The 23332-nt window shown below is 39.4% G+C and overlaps 1 protein-coding gene across 3 annotated transcripts in view; it reads left to right on the top strand.

Moving 5' to 3' along the window:
* Positions 1-23332, top strand: part of MVB12B (multivesicular body subunit 12B) — a 470401-nt gene that overhangs the window by 160290 nt on the left and 286779 nt on the right. For all 3 annotated transcript variants that reach the window (XM_079928057.1, XM_079928058.1, XM_079928059.1), the window contains one exon: positions 19934-20149. The gene's annotated coding sequence lies outside the window, so the exon portion shown is untranslated. The remainder of the gene's footprint in view (positions 1-19933; positions 20150-23332) is intronic.

A 23332-nucleotide genomic window follows, 5' to 3' on the forward strand; every position in this document is an offset into this window, starting at 1 on the left:
CCGACTCAGGCTAGCCCACTGTCTTCGTTCCTTCCAGCTGCTCTGACAGAACAGTATAGACTGGGTGGCTTGTGAACAGCAGACAGTTCTAGAGGCTGGAGTCCAAGATCAGGTGCCAGCATGGTCGGGCTCTGCAGAAGGCCCTCTTCCGGGTTGTAGACTGCCAGCCCCTCCACGGGTTCTCACATGGTAGAAGAAGCAAGGGGAATTTCTTGGGCTGCTTTTATTGATATAAGGGCACTAATCCCATTCATGAGGGCACTATCCTCATGACCTAATCACCTCCCAAAGGCTCCACCTCCTAATGCCATCACCTTGGGGGCTAGGTTTCAACATATGAATTTTGCGGGGACACATACATTCAGACCATCGCACCCAGCTAGCGCAGCCCACCCAGGCCAGCCATAGCACTCTCCTGCCCCTCCCCACCCCTTATCTTACCCTAACCAGTCTGGGGAACAATGATCACCCTTCAAGCTCCCAGTGCATCTGGTGAGACGCGCTGGCCTGCACATTCCCAGCAGGGTCTCAGCCTTCAGCCCACCTAGGCTCCATCACCATGAGATGCCTTCTGCTTCAATTTCCCTGCTCAGTACTCTTGTCCCCCCCAAACAGAGACATGAGAGCTCAGAGACTATAGCATGGGATTCTGAAATTGAAGATTTGAGGAGTTTGGGTGGCTAGCCGAATGTAATTCTGACTATAAAGCTATAATAACCCTCAAGGCTATACACTCATTTAGGGAAGCATCAGTACATTGTATAAACGCCTCTTGAACCATACTGGCTGGACTCAACTCCTGGTCCCACCACTTACAAGCTCTGCAACCTTGGACAAGTTGTTAATTTCTCTGTGTCTGTGTTTCCTCATCATAAAATGAGGATGTTTATAATAGTAGTTCCTTCCTCATAAGGTTTTTTGATGATGGTTAAATGAACTGGTACTTGTAAAATGCTCAGAATAGTGCTGGACATGTCTAAGTGCTGTATAAGAATTACGTAACTGTGATAATGACTATCTTTATTTATTGAGCTCTTGACCACTTGCCAGGCCCCAGGTCTAGCACTGCATCTGCTGTATCTCACTGAATCCTCTCACAAACTCTGGGATGTTTGTACTACTGTACCCATTTCACAGGGTAGTAACTGGGCCCAGGCTCACCAGGGTCTCCTGCCTCACTCACCCCATTCTCTCTTCTGCATTTCATTCTGATTTCTTTCTGCCCAGATACACAGAGCCACATATTTCTCCCAGGCCCCAGACCCCTCCTGATGGTCATTTCATTTATTTAGTTGTACATTTGTTTATCACTTCAAGCCTTTATTTTAAAATATAATTTTGGACTTCCCTGGTGGTGCAGTGGTTAAGAATCTGCCTGCCAATGCAGGGTTCGAGCCCTGGTCCGGAATATCCCACATGCCGCGGAGCAACTAAGCCCACGCGCCTCAACTACTGAGCCTGTGTGCCACACTACTGAAGCCTGCACGCCTAGAGCCTGTGCTCCACAACAGAGACAAGCCACCACAATGAGAAGCCCGAGCACCGCAACGAACGGTAGCCCCCGCTCGCTGTAACTAGAGAAAGCCTGCGTGCAGCAGCGAAGACCCAACGCAGCCAAAAATAAATAAATAAATTTATTTTTAAAAATATATATATATATAATTTCACATTTATAGAAAAATTGCAAGAATAATACAAAGAATACCTATATACCTTTTGCTCTGATTTACCCATTCTTATTTTGCCTCATTTCCCTTATTATTATCATTGTGCTCTCTGTCTCTCTAAATGGTTTAAACCATTTTAAAGGGGTTTTAAGTATATTCACCATGTTGTACAACCATCCCCACTATCTAGTTCCAGAACATTTTCATCACCTCCAAAAGAAACCCTGTATCCATTAAGCAGTCACTCCCTATTCTCCCTCCCCCCAGATCCTGGCAACCACTATTCTGTTTACTGTCTGTATGGATTTTCTTTTCTGAACATTCCATATAAATGGGATCATACAATACATGGTTTTTTTGCTTCTGGGCTCTTACACATAGCATAATGTTTTCAAGGTTCATCCCAGTTGTAGCATGTATCAGTATTCCATTCCTTTTTTTTTTTTTGCGGTACGCGGGCCTTTCACTGTTGTGGCCTCTCCCGTTGCGGAGCACAGGCTCCGGACGCGCAGGCTCAGCGGCCATGGCTCACCGGCGCAGCCGCTCCGCGGCATGTGGGATCTTCCCGGACCGGGGCACGAACCCGCGTCCCCTGCATCGGCAGGCGGACTCTCAACCACTGCGCCACCAGGGAAGCCCTGCATTCCTTTTTATGGCTGAATAACATTCTATTGTATGGATGCACCACAATTTGTTTATCTGAATGTCAGTTGATGGATATTTGGGTTGTTTTTACCTTTGGCCATTATGAATATTGCTACCGTGAACATTTGTGTATACATTTGTGTGTGAACATATGTTTTCTGTTCTCTTTGGCTCACATCTAAAAGTGGAACTGCTGGGTCACATGGTAACTCTATGCTTAATTTTTTTAAGAACTGACAAACTTTTTTCCACAGTGGCTCTACCATTTTTCATTCCCACTCGCAATGTAATAGAGTTCTACTTACTCCACGTCCTTGCCAGCACTTGTTATTTTCTGTTAAAAAAAAATATCATTATAGCCATCCCAGTGAGTGTGAAGTGGTATCTCACTGGAGTTGGTTTTTTTAAATTATTTATTTATATATATTTTTCATTTTTGGCTGCGGTGGGTCTTCGTTACTGTGAGTGGGCTTTCTCTAGTTGTGGCGAGTGGGTTTCTCATTGCGGTGGGCTCTTTTGTTGTGGAGCATGGGCTCTAGAGCGCAGGCTCAGTAGTTGTGGCGCACGGGCCCAGTAGCTCCTTGGCATGTGGGATCTTCCCGGACCAGGGCTCGAACCCATGTTCCCTGCATTGGCAGGTGGATTCCCAACCACTGCGCCACCTGGGAACCCCTCACTGGAGTTTTGATTTTCATCTCCCCAGTGATTAATGATGTTGAGTATCTTTTCCTGGGCTTATTGGCCATTTGTTTATCTTTTTTGGAGAAATATCTCTTCAAGTCCTTTGCCTATTTTTTAATTGGATTTTCATCTTTTTGTTTGTTGAATTATGAGAGTTCTTTATGTATTCTGGACACTAAACCTCTTTCAGATATATGAAGTGTAAATATTTTCCCCCATTCTGTGGGTTTTCTTTTCACTTTCTTGATAATGTCCTTTGATGCACAAAAATTTTTAATTTTGGTGAGGTCCAGGTTATCTATTTTTTCTTTTGTGTGTGCTTTTGTGTCATATTTAAGAAACCATTGCCTAATCCATGAAGTCTTGACGATTTACATCAATATTTTCTTCTAAGACTTTTGTCACTTTAGCTATTACATTTAGATCTTTAACGTATTTTCAGTTAATTTTCATATACAGGCATACCTCAAAGATATTGCAGACCACAACAATAAAGCAAATATCACAGTAAAGCAAGGCATATGAATTTTATGGTTTTCCAGTGCATGTAAAAGTTATATTTACACTATACTTACAGTCTATTAAGTGTGTTAATAGCATTGTGTCTAAAAAAACAATGTGCATACCATAACTTGAAATACTTTGTAGCTAAAAAATATTATCATCTGAGCCTTCAGCAAATCATAATCTTTTTGCAACAGTAACATCAAAGATCACTCATCATTGATCACCATAACATACAATAATAATGAAAAAGTTTGAAATATTGCAAGAATCACCAAGATGTGACACAGAGACACGAAGTGTGCAAATGCTGTGGAAAAAGATGGTGCCAGTAGACTTGATTGGTGCAGGCTTGCCACAAACCCTCAATTTGTAAAAAGCCCAATATCTGTGAAGCCCAATAAAGCAAAGTGCAATGAAATGAGGTATGCCTGTGTAGTGTGGATTAAGGGCCTAATTTCATTCTTTTGCTGTTGTCCCAATACCATTTGTTGGAGGAATCATTCTCTCACCCATTGAACGGCCTTGATATTCTTAACTTCTCCTTCAGGTTTGAAGCGTAGTTTTGCTGAATATAGAACCTTGGCTGATATTTGTTTCCTCAGAACTTTAAATACTTCATCCCACTGCCTTCTGACTTCCATGGTTTCTAATGAGAAATGACTGTTAATGTTATTGAGGATCCTGTGTATGTGAGTAGTCACTTCTCTCTTGCTGCTCTCAGGATTCTCCCTTTGTCTTTGTTTTTCTACAGTTTGATTATGTGTCTCTGTGTGGATCTCTTCATTGTTGTTTTTTTTAAGTGTAGTTAATTTACAGTGTTGTGTTAATTTCTGCTGTACAGCAAAGTGATTCAGATATATATATATATATATATATATATATTCTTTATTAATATTCTTTTCCATTATGGTTTATCACAGGATATTGAATATAGTTCCCTATGCTATACAATAGGGAACTTCAGTTAGTATGATAATGTCTAGTTCAGTTAGTATGTATGATAGTTAGTAGTTAGAAGTTAGTTAGTATGATAATGTCTAGTTCCAACCATGTTGCTGCAAATGGCATTATTTCGTTCTTTTTTATGGCTGAGTAGTATTCCATTGTGTGTATATGTGTGTGTGTGTGTGTGTGTGTGTGTGTGTATATATATATATATATATATATATATATATATATATATATATATGCATGTGTGGATCTCTTTGGATTTATCCAAATTGAAGTTTTGTGATTTCTTGGATGTGTAGATTCATGTTTTTCATTAGATTGAGGAAGTTTTTAGCCATTATTTCTTCAAATACTTTTTCTGCCCTTATGTCTCTGTCCTCTCCTTCTGGACTCCTTCATGCATATGTGGGTATTCTTGATGGTGTCTCACACATCTCCTAGGCTCTCGTCATTTATCTTCATTCTCTTTTCTTTCTTTTCCTCAGAATGAATAATCTCAATTGACCTATCTTCAGATTTGCTTATTCTTGCTTTTGCCTGCTCAGATCTGCTATTGATCCCCTGTACTGAGTTTTTCATTTCAGTTATAATACTTTTCAACTCCAGAATTTCTATTTGATTCCTTTTTGTGTCTTCACTGGTATTTTCCATTTGGTAAGATATTCTCATGATTTCCTTTAGTTCTTTGGACATGGTTTCCTTGAGCTCTTTGGCCATATCTAAAATAGCTGATTGGAATTCTTTGTGTAGTAAGTCCAATGTCTGGGTTTCCACAGGGACAGTTTCTGTTAATTGCTTTTTCTCCCTGTGTATGGGCCCTACTTTCTTGGTTTTTTGCATGCCTCTTCCTTTGCTTTCTGTGCTCAATTTGCCCAACCTTCAGCAAACTACACTTCTTCCCTCCTCAGAACCTTTGCACATGCTTATCCCTCTGCTGGGATGAATGAACCCACCACCACTCAATGCCTCCTTATCCCTTAGAGCCTCTTTCACATTAAAAACTTATCTATTTGTTGTGCATATATCAGTTCTAAAATGGTAGTATTCAATAAACAAAACTGTCTTTTTTCTTTCTTTCTTTGCTTTTTTCTGTATGTCTGGGTCATTCCTGATCCTGACCTCTCAATCCATGGGCTATGTGGAAGGGAAAGGAAAATCCCATGGTTTTCACTCCCACCCTTGCCTCCTTCTGGATGGTGCCTAGAGTATGAGAAACCTCACCTTACCCCACACAGCTGCCTTGCTGGGCTCCCTTTGTCTTTCCACTATTGATGAAGCCCATCCCCTTCCACTCTGGCCCATAGGCCTCTGTCCCTCTCTCTTCTCTCCTCCCTCCAGCTGGTAATCTCTTCTTCATGTGAGAAAACTGGTTCTCCGTTCATATTTCTGGCCAAGACCCTTTGTCTATGCCTTATGCCTACACCTGACAACCAGTACCAGCTGGGGTTAGACAACTGGCGAATGAGATGAAGACATTGTCCCTCCAAGTAAACAAAATTGACACTGTTCCTGGATACTCACAGAAAAGAAGAATCAGGGATACCTCTTATCTCTCCCCTTGGAATTTTGAGGTTCTTAAACTATGTCTGATGGACTGGGGTGGACTGAAGGGGTCCAGGTGGCAGACAAAGCCAACAGGACCTGAGGGGAGACTTTTCCTGGGAACAGGGTCAGGGAGCCTGTCTGGTAGCCTAGATTCAGCCCCAGGACTGGGCAGTGAGAGGGGAGAGGGGTTCTGGGCAGGGGTCCCTGCTGACAGCATCTTCTCACACAACCACCTCAATGCCATTTGCGAGGGAGAAAGAATGAGTGGACTTGGGGCCCGGGCCACATCTGGGTGCTGCGGCGATGGTGAGGAGTGACCATTCGTGAGGCATGCGGACATCCATGGTGACCAGGGCAGCACATGGGCTTCCCGGAGGAGGCGAGAGTAACCAGGACTGACTCTGGCTTCGGGGACTAGGGGACATATGGGATGTGGAACTGGGTGGGTGGTGACTAGGAGGTCAATGTAGAAACAGGACCTCTTGGGGACCTGGCAGCTGAGCTTAGAGTTATTATTCACGAGATGATGGGGAAACTTGACTTTGTTTCATGGCTTTGGGCTGGTGAGCGTTGAGGACATTTGGACTCCATTTAGAAAATGAACAAGGAGGAAAGAGAAAAGGGAGAGATCAAAAAGATAGGGAGGTCGGGTCAGGCCGAGGAGAAGACTTGGGAGAAGGATAAGGATGGACAAAGCCTAAGAGAGGAGGAGAGAGAGAAAGGGAGGGAAAAACAGTTAGCAATGGATCCAAGTTGGAAGTGAAAGGCATCTGGCAACCTTGCATTGCCTATGAAATGATATTAACATTTTATTATTGTAAGGTGAGCTTTCTAAAACGGAATTTTAAATGTTACCCTGCTGTTCGGGAACACAAAAACCTTTAATTTTATGCAAATGAACAGCGAGGAGCTGAGTGCTTAATGTAAACGAACACTTTCTTTGTAGGAGAGGTTGGAAGAGAGGAAAAAAATTCCCCAGGATTCTTTAATTGCTGTCTGAAATTATGTAAATCCCAGCACCAGGCAGAACACAATTACCCCGCGGCCCTCCCTGCCAGTGCTGCTAATGTCTAACAAAATATCGGTGGGTGACATTTAGATGAGGTAATGCAAATGAGAATTAATTTTTTTCCAAGACAAAGGGCAGCTGAAAGGTCACCTCATTCATATACAGGAGCGGAGGAAAGCCCGCAAATGCCGTGGGTGGGGTGGGGGGGACAGGGGGCCCTGGGCAGGGTGTCTCCCTCAGCTGGGCCCAGATCCCGGGATTTTTGGCCTCTGGGAGCCTTAGATCACCAACTCTCTGGCTGTAGTTCCCAAGTAGTTCTTCATGGACATCGGGTTAACACATGTAAACAGCCATAAAATAAAAACACTCCTGCACGTGGAGGTGATCCAGCCTCAGCTACAAGGTGCTTTCACAAACTCGCTCATGTTGCGTGCTCATGACAGCCCTGCAGGCTGTAACATGAGCTGCTCCGATATTTTGAGAGGAAAATTGAGGCTCGGAGAAGTCTGGTCCCCTGGCCAAAGGCACACAGTTAAATCTGATGACAAGGGCTTCCCTGGTGGCGCAGTGGTTGAGAGTCCGCCTGCCGATGCAGGGGACACGGGTTCGTGCCCCGGTCCGGGAGGATACCACATGCTGCGGAGCGGCTGCGCCCGTGAGCCGTGGCCGCTGAGCCTGCGTGTCCGGAGCCTGTGCTCCGCAACGGGGGAGGCCACAACAGTGAGAGGCCCGCGTACTGCAAAAAAAAAAAAAAAAAAACTGATGGCAAGAACACTAAGGAAGGGAGGGTGTTGTTGGCATTTAACCTTCTTTTTCCCTCTCTCTCTCTTGCTCTTCTTCCTTCCTTCTTTCCTTCCCTCCTTCCTCTTTCTGTCTTCCTACCTCCCTTCACCCTTCACTCTCTCCTTTCCTTTCCTTCCTTCCTAGTCTTCTCCCTTAAGAAGATGTTTTTCATTTTAAAAAACATTTTAATACAGAGGGCTTGCAGCGAGGAAACCGGGACTCCATTTAACATCCACCTACACACACACACACACATGCACACACACACCACCGAGTTCTTGTTTCTCCTTGCAATAACCTTCATACACATAACCCAGCTTGGTCAGCTCCTGCCCATCCTTAAGTTTCAGCATAAATGTTATATTCTTAAGGAGGCCTTCCTTGACCTGCCCCCCAACCCCAGCGCCCGGGACTTTGACTGCCAAGCACCTACCAAAAATTGCAGTAACACGGTCAAGTTCTCTTTTCCCTGTGAGATCGTAAATTCCACGAGGGCAGGGGCAGGGTCTGTGGTGGTTGTCACCACAGCCCCGGTGTCTAGAACATTGCCCGGCACTGCCTTTGCTCAGTAAATGTTTAATGAATTCATGAATAAATTAATGATATAAAAGGAGGTTGTGTACTGGTCAAAGTTAGCATGATGGTTTATGCATATAAAAAGGTGAAGCAAGAGTAAATTGTACATTCTTGACAATTAGTCCTGGAATTCTAGAAATACATTTAGCAGTTGGAGGTGTGAGAGGAAATGTTTTAGAGAGAAGAGAACAACTGTGCAGGTTAAGAGAACTCTCTCCTATTAGCTTAGTCTCAATGCCAATGCAATTCACATCTTAAATTCCATAGACACTGTGACTTAGTTGAGTCAACACCTGATTGTCTGTATGAGTCTTTAATGCCAGTTTTTAATCCTGAGACAATCCCTCTAGTCACTATGAAAGACTCTTTGGGCTTAAGCCAAATATAGAGGCAGGTAAATCTACTGTTAAAAGCAAAACAATAAACCTCTATAGGTATTTTGTATTATCTACCTTAAAAGACATTACCTGTGGGCTTCCCTGGTGGCGCAGTGGTTGAGAGTCCACCTGCCGATGCAGGGGACACGGGTTCGTGCCCCGGTCCGGGAAGCTCCCACATGCCGCGGAGCGGCTGGGCCCGTGAGCCATGGCCGCTGAGCCTGCGCATCCAGAGCCTGTGCTCCGCAACGGGAGAGGCCACAACAGTGAGAGGCCCGCGTACCGCAAAAAAAAAAAAAAAAAAGTATTCCAAAAAGAAGAAAAATGACTGTAAGAGAAAAGTTTGAGATGTAGGTAGGAAGTATGAGCAAAGGAAATGGTGAACATATGGGTATATCTAAATAAACATTTATTATATAAAACAATAGAAAGAATAATATCAGATGTGGGAGGATTACAAAAGGATAGAAGAAAATGCTGGATAAAAATAACATGTGAGTCAGGAGGGGTTATCTGAGTTAGTATTTTAAGTTCCTTGTATTGTTTGGGAGTAGGGTAAAGATATTGATTAATTTCAGAATCTATTCAGCAAAATATGCCTGTTAATTTTAATAGTCGTGAAGAAATAAGTTGGTGTTTGTTTGAAGCCATTAGTTTCTGGGTTGTTTATTATACAACAGTATATAACTGATACATTTGTCCTACCTTACATTAAAAATGCATTTTAAAGCTACAGTCTTAAAGCAGTTTGGGGTCAATGCATAAATAGACACACAAAATAATAGAAGAGACTAGAGTCTAAAAATGGACCCAAATAGTTCAAAAATGATTCAACAAGTGGCATTGGGACAATTAGCCAGCCATTTATTCACTTTCCAGTGCTTAGGACGTTGATTTTTGTACCAAATTTATCATTATTACCTGTGTATGGGTAAGTCCAGTAGGAGTGAAACTCTCCAGGATTTTACTTTTACCATTTCCCATTCGTAATGACTGGAAACTATAAAAGTAAAACCATAAAGTGCTAGGTTTCAACATACTTACGGCATAGTGGCAGTAAGCGCATATCAATGTCATGGGCGTCTCTATATTTCATACCCTCCTTCACAGTCAGGTTGGAGCCACGTGGTGCTTCCTGTGGACAACATGGCTCTTGCCTACCCAATATCCAGCCTCCCCTGTGGAAGGCTAATTTTGAGGGGAGCAGTAACTAGGGGAATAACTGACAAAAGTATAGTGACCTGTGAGGCAATCAGAAAAAGAAAGATAAACACAAGACAAGACAATAGAGAAAAGTGAACTAATGAAAAGGTATTTGTGAGGGAAAAAGAACTGTGTAATGACACGTACCAAAAAGCTATCATCTCTCAGTTGTTAAAGCTTAGTGATTTTTGTTTTCCTCTTCATACTATTCTGCATTTTCCTAGTGTTCTACAAGTGTGATTATATTTTTGCTAGAAAAAAATAAATGACTGGGATACTTCAGAATTGTTATCAGTTTATTCAAAATAGCACGTTGTTTCCTGTGATCTTATGAAGTGTCTCGTCATTCATGAATTATGGGCTCAGGTCCAGTTTTTTTTATTGGGGGTCTTAATTTTCCCCTAATGAATCCATATCATAACATATCATAAGGATAGTAAGCCTTTCTGATTCTTTCCTTAGTTTGTTGTTTGCCTTTTAATTTTGTCAATGGGATTTTTAACTTATAGAATTGAATTATTTGACTCTAGTGAAATTTATCAATATGTTCCTTTGATACTTATTCCTTTGCTTATGCTTGGAAAGCCCTTTCAGTGAGGTTAAGTATGCTCTTTATTTGCATATATATTCTAGTTTTCCTACTGGACTTTTAATTCTATAAATCATATGGACATTATATTGGTATTTGGTATAAGATAAACATTTAAGTGGAGTATTCTTTTTTTTTTTAATGAAAACATATTAGACAATTTCTCTAACCTCATTAGCCAAATACTCGTTCCTTCCTATCCTTCCATCTCACAACCATCTGGATGTTTTCTGTGGCAGACGTTGCTGCTTATCTACAACACAACATTTTTTTTTTAAATTTTACTGAAGTCTAGTGGATATACAATGTTGTGTTAATTTCTGCTGTACAGCAAAGTGATTCGGATATATATAGATAGATAGATATACTTTTTCATAGTGTTTTCCATTATGGTTTATCACAGGATATTGAATATAGTTCCCTGTGCTGTACAAGTAGAACCTTGTTGTTTATCCAGCACATATATAATAGTTTGCATCTACCAATCCAAAATTCCCAGTCCAACCCTCTCCCATGGCTCTCCCCCTTGGCAACCACAAGTCTGTTCTCTACGTCTGTGAGTTTTTTTCTGTTTCATAGATAAGTTCATTTGTGTCGTATTTTAGATTCCACATATAAGTGATATCATGTGATATTTGTCTTTCTCTTTCTGACTTACTTTGCTTAATATGATCATCTCTAGTTCCATCCGTGTTGCCGCAAAGGGCATTGTTTTGTTCTTTTTTATGACAGTAATATTCCATTGTATGTATGTACCACATCTTCTTTATCCATTCACCTATCGATGGACGCTTAGGTTGCTTGCATGTCTTGGCAATTGTAAATAGCAACACAACATTTCTTATCAACAGAATCTTAATTTTATTTGGGAAAGTATTGTGCCCACCTATTTTTTAAAAGTATTTCTCTCAGCTTCCCTCACAGTTCAGGGCAACAGCATGACTCCATTTGTCAATGGGATATAAGTGGATGTCTGCTGGAAACTTCTAGGGGGAATTCTGTTTCTCGGTACAGATACTGATATAGGTATTGTTCCTTCCTTCTTTCTTCTCTCCTTCCCTCCTTCCCTTCGCCCCCCTTCCCTCCCTCCTTTCCTTTCTTCCTTCTTTACTCTGTCTGTAATGTGGATGGGATATCTCAAGGTGGAGCGGCCATTTTTGCAACCTCAGGGTACAAGATCACGGCAGGCAGGGCAGAGGAAGAAGGAAGAAACTCTACTCCTGATGTAGGTGCATCATCCTTGACCTGTCCACCTCTGGCCAGCTTGTTTCATAAGAGAAACAATGCTCTCAGGCAGCAGTTAAACACCAAGAGTCAGGTTTCTCTTATATGCAACCAAATGCAACTTACATGTTAATGGGACTTATATGTTAATGCAACATCTTATATGTAAGTTCTTATAAAGTCTGTTTCCACGTTGTTTATCATGTTCATTTGAGGTGTCTGTCAAATACAGTAACAGTGACACTTTTTAAATTATTACTGTGCAATAAGTTTTGTTATTGGATGGGGCTAGGGCCCCTTCATTACCTCACTTTTTCCAAAATATCCTATCTATACTCAAAATTTTATTCTTTCTGATGAACTCTAGAATTACTTCTCAAGTTGGTCGAACCCATTTTGTCTTTTGAATGGAACTGTATTAAACCCATATAGTAATTTGGGAAGAATTCATATCTTCACAACATTTCACCTTCCCATTCTTGGGCATGGTATAACTTTCTGTTTCTCCAATGCTCTGTATCTGTGAATAAAAGTTTGTAGCATTCTTCACATATACTTTCTGTATAATTCTTTTTATGGTTACTGCTAAATACTTTATGCTTTTACTGCTATTGTAAATAGAATTTTCTATTATATCTTATAACTGGTTATTGCTAGGATATGGGAGAAATTGATTTTCAAATATTTATCTTGTATTTGACTGCTCATTTATCCTAAGAGCTTTTCAGTTGATGCTTTTTTGTTTTCTAGGTATATAATTGTATCATCTGTAAATAATGATGATTTCATCTTCTCCTTTCTAATAGTTAGACCTCTTATCTCTGTTTACATATTTTATTGCCTGGAGCAGAAAGATACTGAATAAAAATGCTTATGTTGCTCTTAATTTTATAGGACATCTATTGTGTCCCCATAAATACCATTCTATTGTTTTAAGATAAGTATTCTTCAAGTCAATGAATATTCTCCTATTCCTGATTTTTAAAGAGTTTATATAAATTAGTAATGAGTGTCAAATTTTATTGTCTTTTCTGCATTGATTGAGGTTCTCTCTCTCTTTTCTTTAATTGTTCCTTCTGATAGAGTGCATTATGTTATTGGGTTCCTTACATACAAGTAATCTTTGAAATTCTGGGATAAATCAGACTTGGTTGTGAAAGGTGATTTTAGGAATATCATTGCTGGTTTTAATTTACTAATTTTAAAGGATTTTTCCTGTCTAAATTCATAACTAGATTCATCTTCAGTGTTGGCTTCAGGTTTCACTAGCTCTATAAAACGAAATAGGTAAGGTAACTTGAATTAGATTGAATTTTGGACCCAAATCTTTACTCATCTGTGGTACCGTTAGACGTGTCCTTGTCATGGGCAGAATTTAGTTCTTGCTCTTTGGCATTGGGTTCAGCCATTTGACTTGCTTTGGCCAATGGAATGTGAGTGGGTGTTTTAAGAGCAGAAGCGTGAAATGTGCTGTGCAGTGTGCTTGCCTCACATGATTCTGACATTGCCCTGAGAAAAACACACCCCAGTTAGTCTGCTGGTCCAAAAGATGAGAGACACAGGGAGCACACCTGGGCCCTAGTTGCAGCTTGGACCCAAGCTCATCCAAGCCAAGATGAGATCACTTGATGCCCAGGTGACCTACAGACGTGTAAGCAAGAATGGATGACTGTTGTTTTAAACCATGTAGTTTGGGGGTGGTTTGTTACATAAGATTATTGAGACAATAGCTGGCTGATGTACTACTTCCCACCTTTTCCAGCTTATATTATTTTCCTTCTTGCTAAAGAACTTCTTTTAACCTTTCTTGCAAGGCAGGTCACTGGCAACAAATTCCCTCAATTTTTGGTTGTCTGAGAAATTCTTTATTTCTCCTTCACTTTAAAAACAATTTTTTAATTGAAGTATAGTTGCTGTACAGTATTATATAAGTTACATGTATACAGTATAGTGATTCACAATTTTTAAAGGTTATACTCCATTTATAGTTATTATAAAATATTGGCTATATTTCCTGCGTAGTACAATATATCCTTGTAGCTTATTTTATACCTAGTAGTTTGTACCTCTTAATCCCTTACCCCTATGTTGCCCCTTCTCCTTCCCCTCACCCCACTGGTAACCACTAGTTTGTTCTCTATATCTGTGAGTCTGCAAATCAAAACCACAATAAGATATCACCTCACACCTGCCAGAATGACTATCATCAAAAAGAATACAAGTAACAAATGTTGGCGAGGATGTGGAGAAAAGGGCAGCCTCCCTCATACACTGTTGGTGGGAATGTGAATTGGTGCCGCCACTGTGGAAAACAGTATGGAGGTTTCTCAAAAATCTAAAACTAGAACTGCCATATGACCCAGCATTTCCATTCCTGGGTATATACGGTATATATCCAAAAAACGAAAAACAAAAACCAAAAAAACCCCACTATTTCTCCTTCACTTTTAAAGGACAATTTCAAAGGGTATGTAATTCTATATTGGTGATTATTTTTTCTCTTAACACTTTAAATATTTCACAGCTTTCTCTTCTTGCTGGCATGATTTCTGAGAGAAGTTGGATATAATTATTTTTGTAAGGTGTTTTCTCCCTCTGGCTTCTTTCAGGCTTTTTTTTTTTAATAGATCTTTATTAGAGTATAATTGCTTCACAATACTGTGTTAGTTTCTGTTATACACCAAAGTGAATCAGCCATATGCATAGATATGTCTCCATATCCCCTCCCTCTTGAGCCTCCCTTCCATCCTCCCTATCCCAGCCCTCTAGGTCATTGCAAAGCACCGAGCTGATCTCCCTGTGCTATGCTGCTGCTTCCCACCAGCCAACTATTTTACATTCCATAGTGTATATATGTCGATGCTACTCTCACTTTGTCCCAGCTTCCCCCTCCCACCCCATGTCCTCAAGTCCATTCTCTATGTCTACATCTTTATTCCTGCCCTGCAACTAGGTTGCAACTAGGTTCATCAGTACCATTTTTTTTTTTTAGATTCCATGTATGTGCATTAGCGTACGGTATTTATTTTTCTCTTTCTGACTTACTTCTCTCTGTATGACAGACTCTAGGTCCATCCACCTCACTACAAATAACTCAATTTCGTTTCTTTTTATGGTTGAGTAATATTCCATTGTATATATGTGCCACATCTTCTTTATCCATTCATCTGTCGATGGACATTTAGGTTGGTTCCATGTCTTGGCTATTGTAAATAGTGCTGCAAAGAACATTGTGGTACATGACTCTTTTTGAATTATGGTTTTCTCAGGGTATATGCCCAGTAGTGGGATTGCTGGGTCATATGGTCATTCTATTTTTAGTTTTTAAGGAACCTCCATACTGTTTTCCATAGTGGTTGTATCAATTTACATTCCCACCAACAGTGCAGGAGAGTTCCCTTTCCACCACACCCTTTCCAGCATTTACTGTTTCTAGATTTTTTGATGATGGCCATGCTGACTGGCATGAGGTGATACCTCACTGTAGTTTTGATTTGCATTTCTCTAATAATTAGTGATGTTGAACAGCTTTTCATGTGCTTCTTGGCCATCTGTATGTCTTCCTTGGTGAAATGTCTATTTAGGTCTTCTGCCCATTTTTTAATTGGATTGTTTGTTTTTTCTATATTGAACTCCATGGGCTGTTCGTATATTTTGGAGATTAATCCTTTGTCTATTGTTTCATTTGCAAATATTTTTCTCCCATTCTGAGGGTTATCTTTTTGTCTTGTTTATGGTTTCCTTTGCTGTGCAGAAGCTTTTAAGTTTATAAGTTCCATTTGTTTATTTTTGTTTTTATTTCCATTACTCTAGGAAGTGAGTCAAAAAAGATCTTCCTGTGGTTTATGTCATAGAGTGTTCTGCCTATGTTTTCCTCTAAGGGTTTTATAGTGTCTGGTCTTACATTTAGATCTTTATTCCATTTGGAGTTTATTTTTGTTTATGGTGTTAGGAAATGTTCTAATTTCATTCTTTTACATGTAGCTGTCCAGTTTTCCCAGCACCACTTATTGAAGAGGCTGCCTTTCCCCATTGTATGTTCTTGCCTCCTTTGTCATAAATTACGTGCCCATATGTGTGTGGGTTTATCTCTGAGCATTCTTTCCCGTACCATTGATCTATATTTCTCTTTTTGTGCCAGTACCATACTGTCTTGATTATTGTAGCTTTGTGCTATAGTTTGAAGTCAGGGACCCTGATTCCTCCAACCCCATTTTTCTTTCTCAAGATTGCTTTGGCTATTCGGGGTCTTTTGTGTTTCCATATGAATTGTAAAATTTATTGTTCTGATTTTGTGAAGAATGCTATTGGTAGTTTGATAGGGATTGCATTAAATCTGCAGATTGCTTTGGGTAGTATAGTCATTTTCACAATATTGATTCATCCAATCCAAGAACATGGTATACCTGTTTGTTTGTGTCATCTTTGATTTCTTTCATCAGTGTTTTATAGTTTTCTGAGTACAAGTTTTTCACCTCCTTAGGCAGGTTTATTCCTAGGTATTTTTGTTTGTTTGTTTCAGTGGTAAATGGGAGTGTTTTCTTAATTTCTGTTTCAGATATTTCATCATTAGTGTATAGGAAGGGCAGAGATTTCTGTGCATTAATTTTGGATCCTGCAACCTTACCAAATTCATTGATTAGTTTCTAGGAGTTTTCTGGTGGCATCTTTAGGATTTTCTATGTATAGCATCCTGTTATCAGCAAACAGTGACAGTTTTTCTTCTTCTTTTCTAATTTGTATTCCTTTTATTTCCTTTTCTTCTCTGATTGCTGTGGCTAGGGCTTCCAAAATTATGTTGAATAAGAGTGATGAGAGCGGACATCCTTGTCTTTTTCCTGATCTTAGTGAAAATGCTTTCAGTTTTTCACCATTGAGTATGATGCTTGCTGTGGGTTTGTCATATACAGTCTTTATTATGTTGAGGTAGGTTCCCTCTATGCCCATTTTCTGGAGAGTTTTTATCATAAATTAGTGTTGAATTTTGTCAAAAGCTTTTTCTGCATCTATTGAGATAATCATATGTTTTTTCTTCTTTAATTTGTTAATGTGGTGTATCACATTGATTGATTTGTGTATATTGAAGAATCCTTGCATCCCTGGGATAAATCCCACTTGATCATGGTGTATGATCCTTTTAATGTGTTGTTGGATGCTAGAATTTAGTTCAGGATTTTTGCATCTATGTTCATCAGGGATATTGGTCTATAATTTTCTTTTTCTGTGATATCTTTTTCTGATTTTGGTATCGGGGTGATGGTGGCTTCATAGAATGAATTTGGGAGTGTTTCTCCCACTACAATTTTTTGGAAGAGTTTGAGAAGGATTGGTGTTAGCTCTTCTTTAAATGGTTGATTCAATTTGCCTGTGAAGCCATCTGGTCCTGGACTTCTGTTTGTTGGAAGATTTTAAATTATGGTTTCAATTTCATTACTTGTGATAAGTCTGTTAATATTTTCTAATTCTTCCTGGTTCAGTCTTGGAAAATTGTACCTTTCCAAGAATTTGTCCATTTCTTTGTGGTTGTCCATTTTATTAGTATATAGTTGCTTGTAGTAGTCTCTTATAATCCTTTGTATTTTGCGGTGTCAGTTGTGATCTCTCCTTTTTCATTTCTAATTTTATTGATTTGCGTCCTCTCCCTTCTTTTCTTGATGAATCTGGCTAAGTGTTTATCAGTTTTGTTTATCTTCTCAAAGAACCAGTTTTTAGTTATATTGATCTTTGCTATTGTTTTCTTCATTTTTATTTCATTTATTTTTGCTCTGATCTTTATGATTTCTTTCCTTCTACTGACTTTGGGGTTTCTTTCTTCTTCTTTCTCTAGTTGTTTTAAGTGTAGGGTTAGTTTGCTTATTTGAGATTTTTCTTGTTTCTTGTGGTGAGATGGAATTGCTATAAACTTCCCTCTTAGAACTGCTTTTGCTGCATAACATAGGTTTTGGATCATCCTGTTTTCATTGTCATTTGTTTCTATGTATGTTTTAATTTCTTCTTTGATTTCTTCAGTGATCTCTTGGTTATTTAGTAGCACACTGTTTAACTTCCATGTATTTGTGTTTTTTACAGTTTTTTTTCCTGTAATTGATTTCCAGTCCCATAGCGTTGTGGTCAGAAAAGATGCTTGATATGATTTCAATTTTCTTAAATTTTCTGAGGCTTGATTTGTGACCCAAGATGTGATCTATATTGGAGAATGTTCCATGTGCACTTGAGAAGAAAGTGTATTCTGCCACTTTTGGGTGGAATGTTCTATTAATATCAATTAAATCTATCTGGTCTATTGTGTCATTTAAAGCTTGTGTTTCCTTATTTATTTGGATGTTTGGATGATCTGTCCATTGGTGTAAGTGGGGTGTTAAAGTCCCCTACTGTTATTGTGTTACTGTCAATTTCTCCTTTCATGGTTGTTAGTATTTGCCTTATATACTGAGGTGCTCCTACATTGGGTGCATAAACATTTATAATTGTTATATCTTCTTCTTGGATTGATCCTTGGATCATTATGTAGTATCTCTCCTTATCTCTTGTTACAGTCTTTATTTTAAAGTCTATTTTATCTGATGTGAGTATTGCTACTCCAGCTTTCTTTTGATTTCCATTTGCATGGAATATCTTTTTTCAACCCTCACTTTCAGTCTGTATGTGTCCCTCAGTCTGAAGTGGGTCTCTTTTAGACAGCATATATATGGGTCTTGTTTTTGTATCCATTCAGCCAGTCTGTGTTTTTATGGTTGGGGCATTTAATCCATTTACAAGGTTATTATCAATATGTATGTTCCTATTACCATTTTCTTAATTGTTTTGGGTTTGTTTTTGTGGGTCTTTTTCTTCTCTTGTGTTTCCCGCCTAGAGAAGTTTCTTTAGCATTTGTTGTAAAGCTGGTTTTGGTGGTGCTGAATTCTCTTAGCTTTTGCTTGTCTGAAAAGCTTTTGATTTCTCCATCGAATCTGAATGAGATCCTTGCTGGGTAGAGTCATCTTGGTTGTAGGTTTTTCTCTTTCATCACTTTATGTATATCCTGCCACTCCCTTCTGGTCTGCAGAGTTTCTACTGAAAAGTCAGCTGATAACCTTATGGGGATTCCTTTGTATGTTACTTTTTGTTTTGCCCTTGCTGCTTTTAATATTTTTTCTTTGAATTTAATTTTTGTTTTGTTTGATTAATATGTGTCTTGGTCAGGCTTTCTTTTTATCTTTGATTCTCTGTAGTTTGAAAGTGATATGCCTACATATAGTCTTTTTGGCATTTATCACACTTGGTGTTCTCTGGGCTTCCTGGATCTGTGGTTTGGTGCCTGACATTAAGGAAAGTCTTAGTCATTATTATTTCAAATGTTTCTTCTGGTCCTTTCTCTCTTTCTTTTCTGTCTGGTATTCCCATTGTGTGTACGTTATGCCTCTTGTAGTCATTCCACATTCCTTGGATATTCTCTTCTGCTTTTTTTCAATCTTTGTTCTCTTTGCTTTTCAGTTTCAGAGGTTTCTATTTATATATCCTCAAGCTCAGAGATTCTTTCCTCAGCTGCGTCTGCTCTACTTATAAGCCCATCAAAGGTATTCTTTTTTTTCAGTTATAGTGTTTTTGATCTCTAGCATTTCTTTTTGGTTCTTTGTTAGAATTTTCATCTCTCTGCTTACGTTGCCTGTCTGTTATTGAATGCTGTTGAGTTTATCCATTAGAGCCCTGAGCATATTAATCAGAGTTGTTTTAAATTCCTGGTCTGCCCATCTCAACCTTCTTGTAATGTCTGGTTCTGATGTTCACTCTGTCTCTTCAAACTGTGTTTTTGGTCTTTTAGTATGCCTGGTGATTTTTTTTTTCTTGATAGCCAGACATCATGTACTGGGTAAAAGAAACTGCTGTAAATAGACCTTTAGTGATGTGGTGGTGAGGAGTGGGGGGAGGGGAAGTGTTCTTTAGTCCTACCATCAGGTCTCAGTCTTTTACTGAGCCTGTGCTTCTGGTTTGTGAGTTTCATGAGTGTTTCTCAATTTCTTTCTCCTGCTTAGGTGAGACAGAGTGGCTGGAGTGGGCTGGAATTGGGTATTTCCCTTCCACTGGACCAGTTAGGCTCTGGTTAACTACTTGCTCCTGAGGAAGGGCAGGCCTTGTTAAGAAGATCAGAGAACTCCGGCGTGTTTCCAAATGGTTCCTCTTCTCTTTCCCCTGCCAGAAGGAAGAGGGGATTCGTCCCTGTTCTTGACTGTGAGAACCTGGTCGACCTTGTGGAGTCTACAGAACTGTGGGGGTCCCCCATGACTGGGTCCCCCTGGAGGTTTCGTCTCTAAGACTTGTCCACATGGAGTCTCCAGCAATTCATCAATTACAGTCCAGGATTTCCTCCTCGGCCCTGGTTCCTGCAGTGGCTTCCACGTGGATCTCTGCTCTGGTAAGCTGTGACTCCCTACATCCACCTCTCTCTCCCTCTAATCTTAGGGGCAGTGGTTTCCCCTGTATCCTCACCCCTCTTACAGATTCAAGGAAAGTTGTTGATTTTTCAGTGTGTTCAGCTTTTTTGCTTTGTCGTTAGGACATAGTGGCAACTGGCCATGGGGCAAGAACAGAAAAACTGGCTGATTAATCAAGTAGAGTCCAGCAATTTATCCTGTAAGAAATGAGACTTTAACATATGATAAAGGCAGCATTTCTTATCAAAGAGGGAAAATGAGTATTTAATAAATGGCATTGAGACAACTGGGCAACCATCTGGAAAAAAGTTAGCTTGGATCCCTACCTTACTCCTTACATCAAAATAAATTCCACACATCTCAAATGTTTAAATATAAAAAATTGAAAAATATAAAAGTTATTATGAAAAGTGACTTCAAAAGAATAGTCTTATCTTAAGAGAGCTCTCTAAACAATACACAAAACCCAGAAGCCATACAAGAGATTATTAGGTTAAAATAAAGAAAAAACTTTCAATGTACAAGGAAAAAATAGTGTGGGAAGACAAATAACATACTAGAAGTATTTGTAACATATTGATCAATAAATGACTAATTTTCAGTATAAAGAAAGCCTAAAAATAAGATTTAAAAAACCCAACAACTAACTAGAAGAGCTAAGGGCAAAAGGCTTTAAGAGGCAGTTTTCTAAAAAGACAAATTCAAATGCCTCTTAAACAAATGAAAAGATACTCAATCCTATTCATAATAACAGAAATAGAATCTATGGCAAAATACCCTTTTTCATGTTTCGGATTGTCTAACATCAAAATCTTAATAGCATACAGTGTTGACACAGGTGCAAGAAAACATGTAAATGAATAAAATATCTATGGGGAGTAATTTGGCAAAATCTTTCAAAGTTAAAAATGTACATACCTGCTCATACATTGTCAGGGAAATACAAATTAAAAACAGTGAAATACCACCATACACCTATTAGAATGGCCAAAATCTGGGACATTGACAACACCAAATGCTGGCAGTGATCTGGAGCAACAGGAACTCTCATTCATTGCTGGTAGGAATGCAAAATGCTACAGCCACTTTGTAAGACAGTTTGGTGGTTCCTTACAAAAATAAACGTACTCTTACCATACGATCCAGCAATCACACTCCTCAGTATTTACTCAAAGGAGCTGAAACTTTATGTCCACACAAAAACCTGCACATGGATGTTTACAGCAGCTTTAATCATAATTGCCAAAACATGGAAGCAACTATGATGTCCTTCAGCAGGTGAATGGCTAAATAAACTGTGGTATATCCAGACAATGGAGTACTATTCAGTAATAAAAAGAAATGAGGTATCAAGCCATGCAAAGACTTGAAGGAATATTAAATGCATGTGACTAAGTGAAAGAGGCCAATCTAAAAAGCCACATCTGTATGATTCCAACTATATGACATGTGGAAAAGGCAAATTTATAGAGACTGTAAAAAGATCAGTGGTTGCCAGGGGTAGGAGTTGGGGGATGGATAAATGGGCAGAGTGCAGAGGAATTCTAGGGCATACTCTGTATGATACTATAACAGTGGACACATGTCATTATACATTTGTCCAAACCCACAGAATGTACAACACCAAGATTGAACCCTAATGTAAACCATGGAGTTTGGGTGATTGTAATGTATCAGCGTAGGTTCATCAGTGGTAACAAATGGACCACTCTGGTGGAGAAGGTTGATAATGGGGCAGGCTACACATGTGTGAGGGCAGGGGTATGTGGGAAATCTCTGTACCTTCCTCTCAGTTTTATAACTGCTCTAAGAAATAATTCTTTTTTTAAAAAAAAGTACATACCCTTTGACCTAGAAACTTAACTTTTAGGAGTTTATTCTACAGAAATACTAGCCAAATTTCAACTTAAAATAAGCTTATTTATTTATTTTTGGCTGACTTGGGTCTTTGTTGCTGCACGTGGGCTTTCTCTAGTTGCGGCGAGCAGGGGCTACTCTTCGTTTTGGTGTGCAGGCTTCTCATTGCGGTGGCTTCTCTTGTTGCAGAGCACAGGCTCTAGGTGCGCAGGCTTCAGTAGTTGTGGCTTGCGGGCTCTAGAGTTTAGGCTCAGTAGTTGTGGTGCACTAAGCCAAACTAAGTTGTGGCTTAGTTGCTCCACAGCATGTGGGATCTTCCTGGACCAGGGCTTGAACCCGTGTCCCCTGCATTGGCAGGTGGATTCTTAACCACTGAGCCACCAGGGAAGCCCTTTAACATAGTTTTATTCAACAGTTATTGATAGAGCATCTACTATTGTCCAGGCACCATAATAGGCACAAAGGATACAGAGATGAATGGAACACAGCCCCATCATAAAGTCACCTTATAATCTTATGGCTTGAGTTGAAATTGAAGTACTTCATTCAATAGGTGAGAACAGTGAGGTTCAGAGAGGTGAACGGGAACTTGACCTTGCTTGGCTCTAATGAAACACTAGGTGTATGGATCAAACATTTCTACCCAAGTGGCCCTCAAGCACAAAAGAATAGAGAATATTTCCAAAAGGTCTGGGAGCACAGCCTCCAGTGGCCTATTGCAAGCAAGGGAATACTGACTATTTGTTTCTAAAAAGTCACTCACGTTTTGCATTCTATTTCATCTGTCTCTCTATTTAAACACACACATACATATGTTTAATATAAAAGCAATGTTTTAGAAATTACTTCATGACTTACCAATTAAATTAAAACTTTTTTTCCCTGAAAATCTTTAAGTATGTAATAGGTACATGAGGAAAAATGTTCATGTTTATCTGTGGCTTCTCTCCCTTCCCCCACCCCAAAAATATTCCCAAAAGGAGAAACACAGCTAAACCAAGCTACTTCTTTTTTCTTCTTTCTTCAAGTGTAGTTGATTTACAATATTGTGTTAGTTTCAGGTGTACAGCAAACTAATTCAGTTATATATGTCTTTTTTTTTTCAGATTCTTTTCCATTATGTTAGACAAAATATTGAATATATCAGTAGTTTCCTGTGATATACAGTAAATCCTTGTTGTTTATCTTTTTTATATATACCAGTGTATTTGTTAATCCCATACTCCTAATTTATCCCTCCCCCACCCTTTCCCCTTTGGTAACCATAAGTTTGTTTTTTATGTCTGTGAGTCTCTTTCTGTTTTGTA

The sequence above is a fragment of the Stenella coeruleoalba genome, assembly GCF_951394435.1.
Source record: "Stenella coeruleoalba genome assembly, chromosome: 7".
Classification (NCBI taxonomy): Eukaryota; Metazoa; Chordata; class Mammalia; order Artiodactyla; family Delphinidae; genus Stenella; species Stenella coeruleoalba.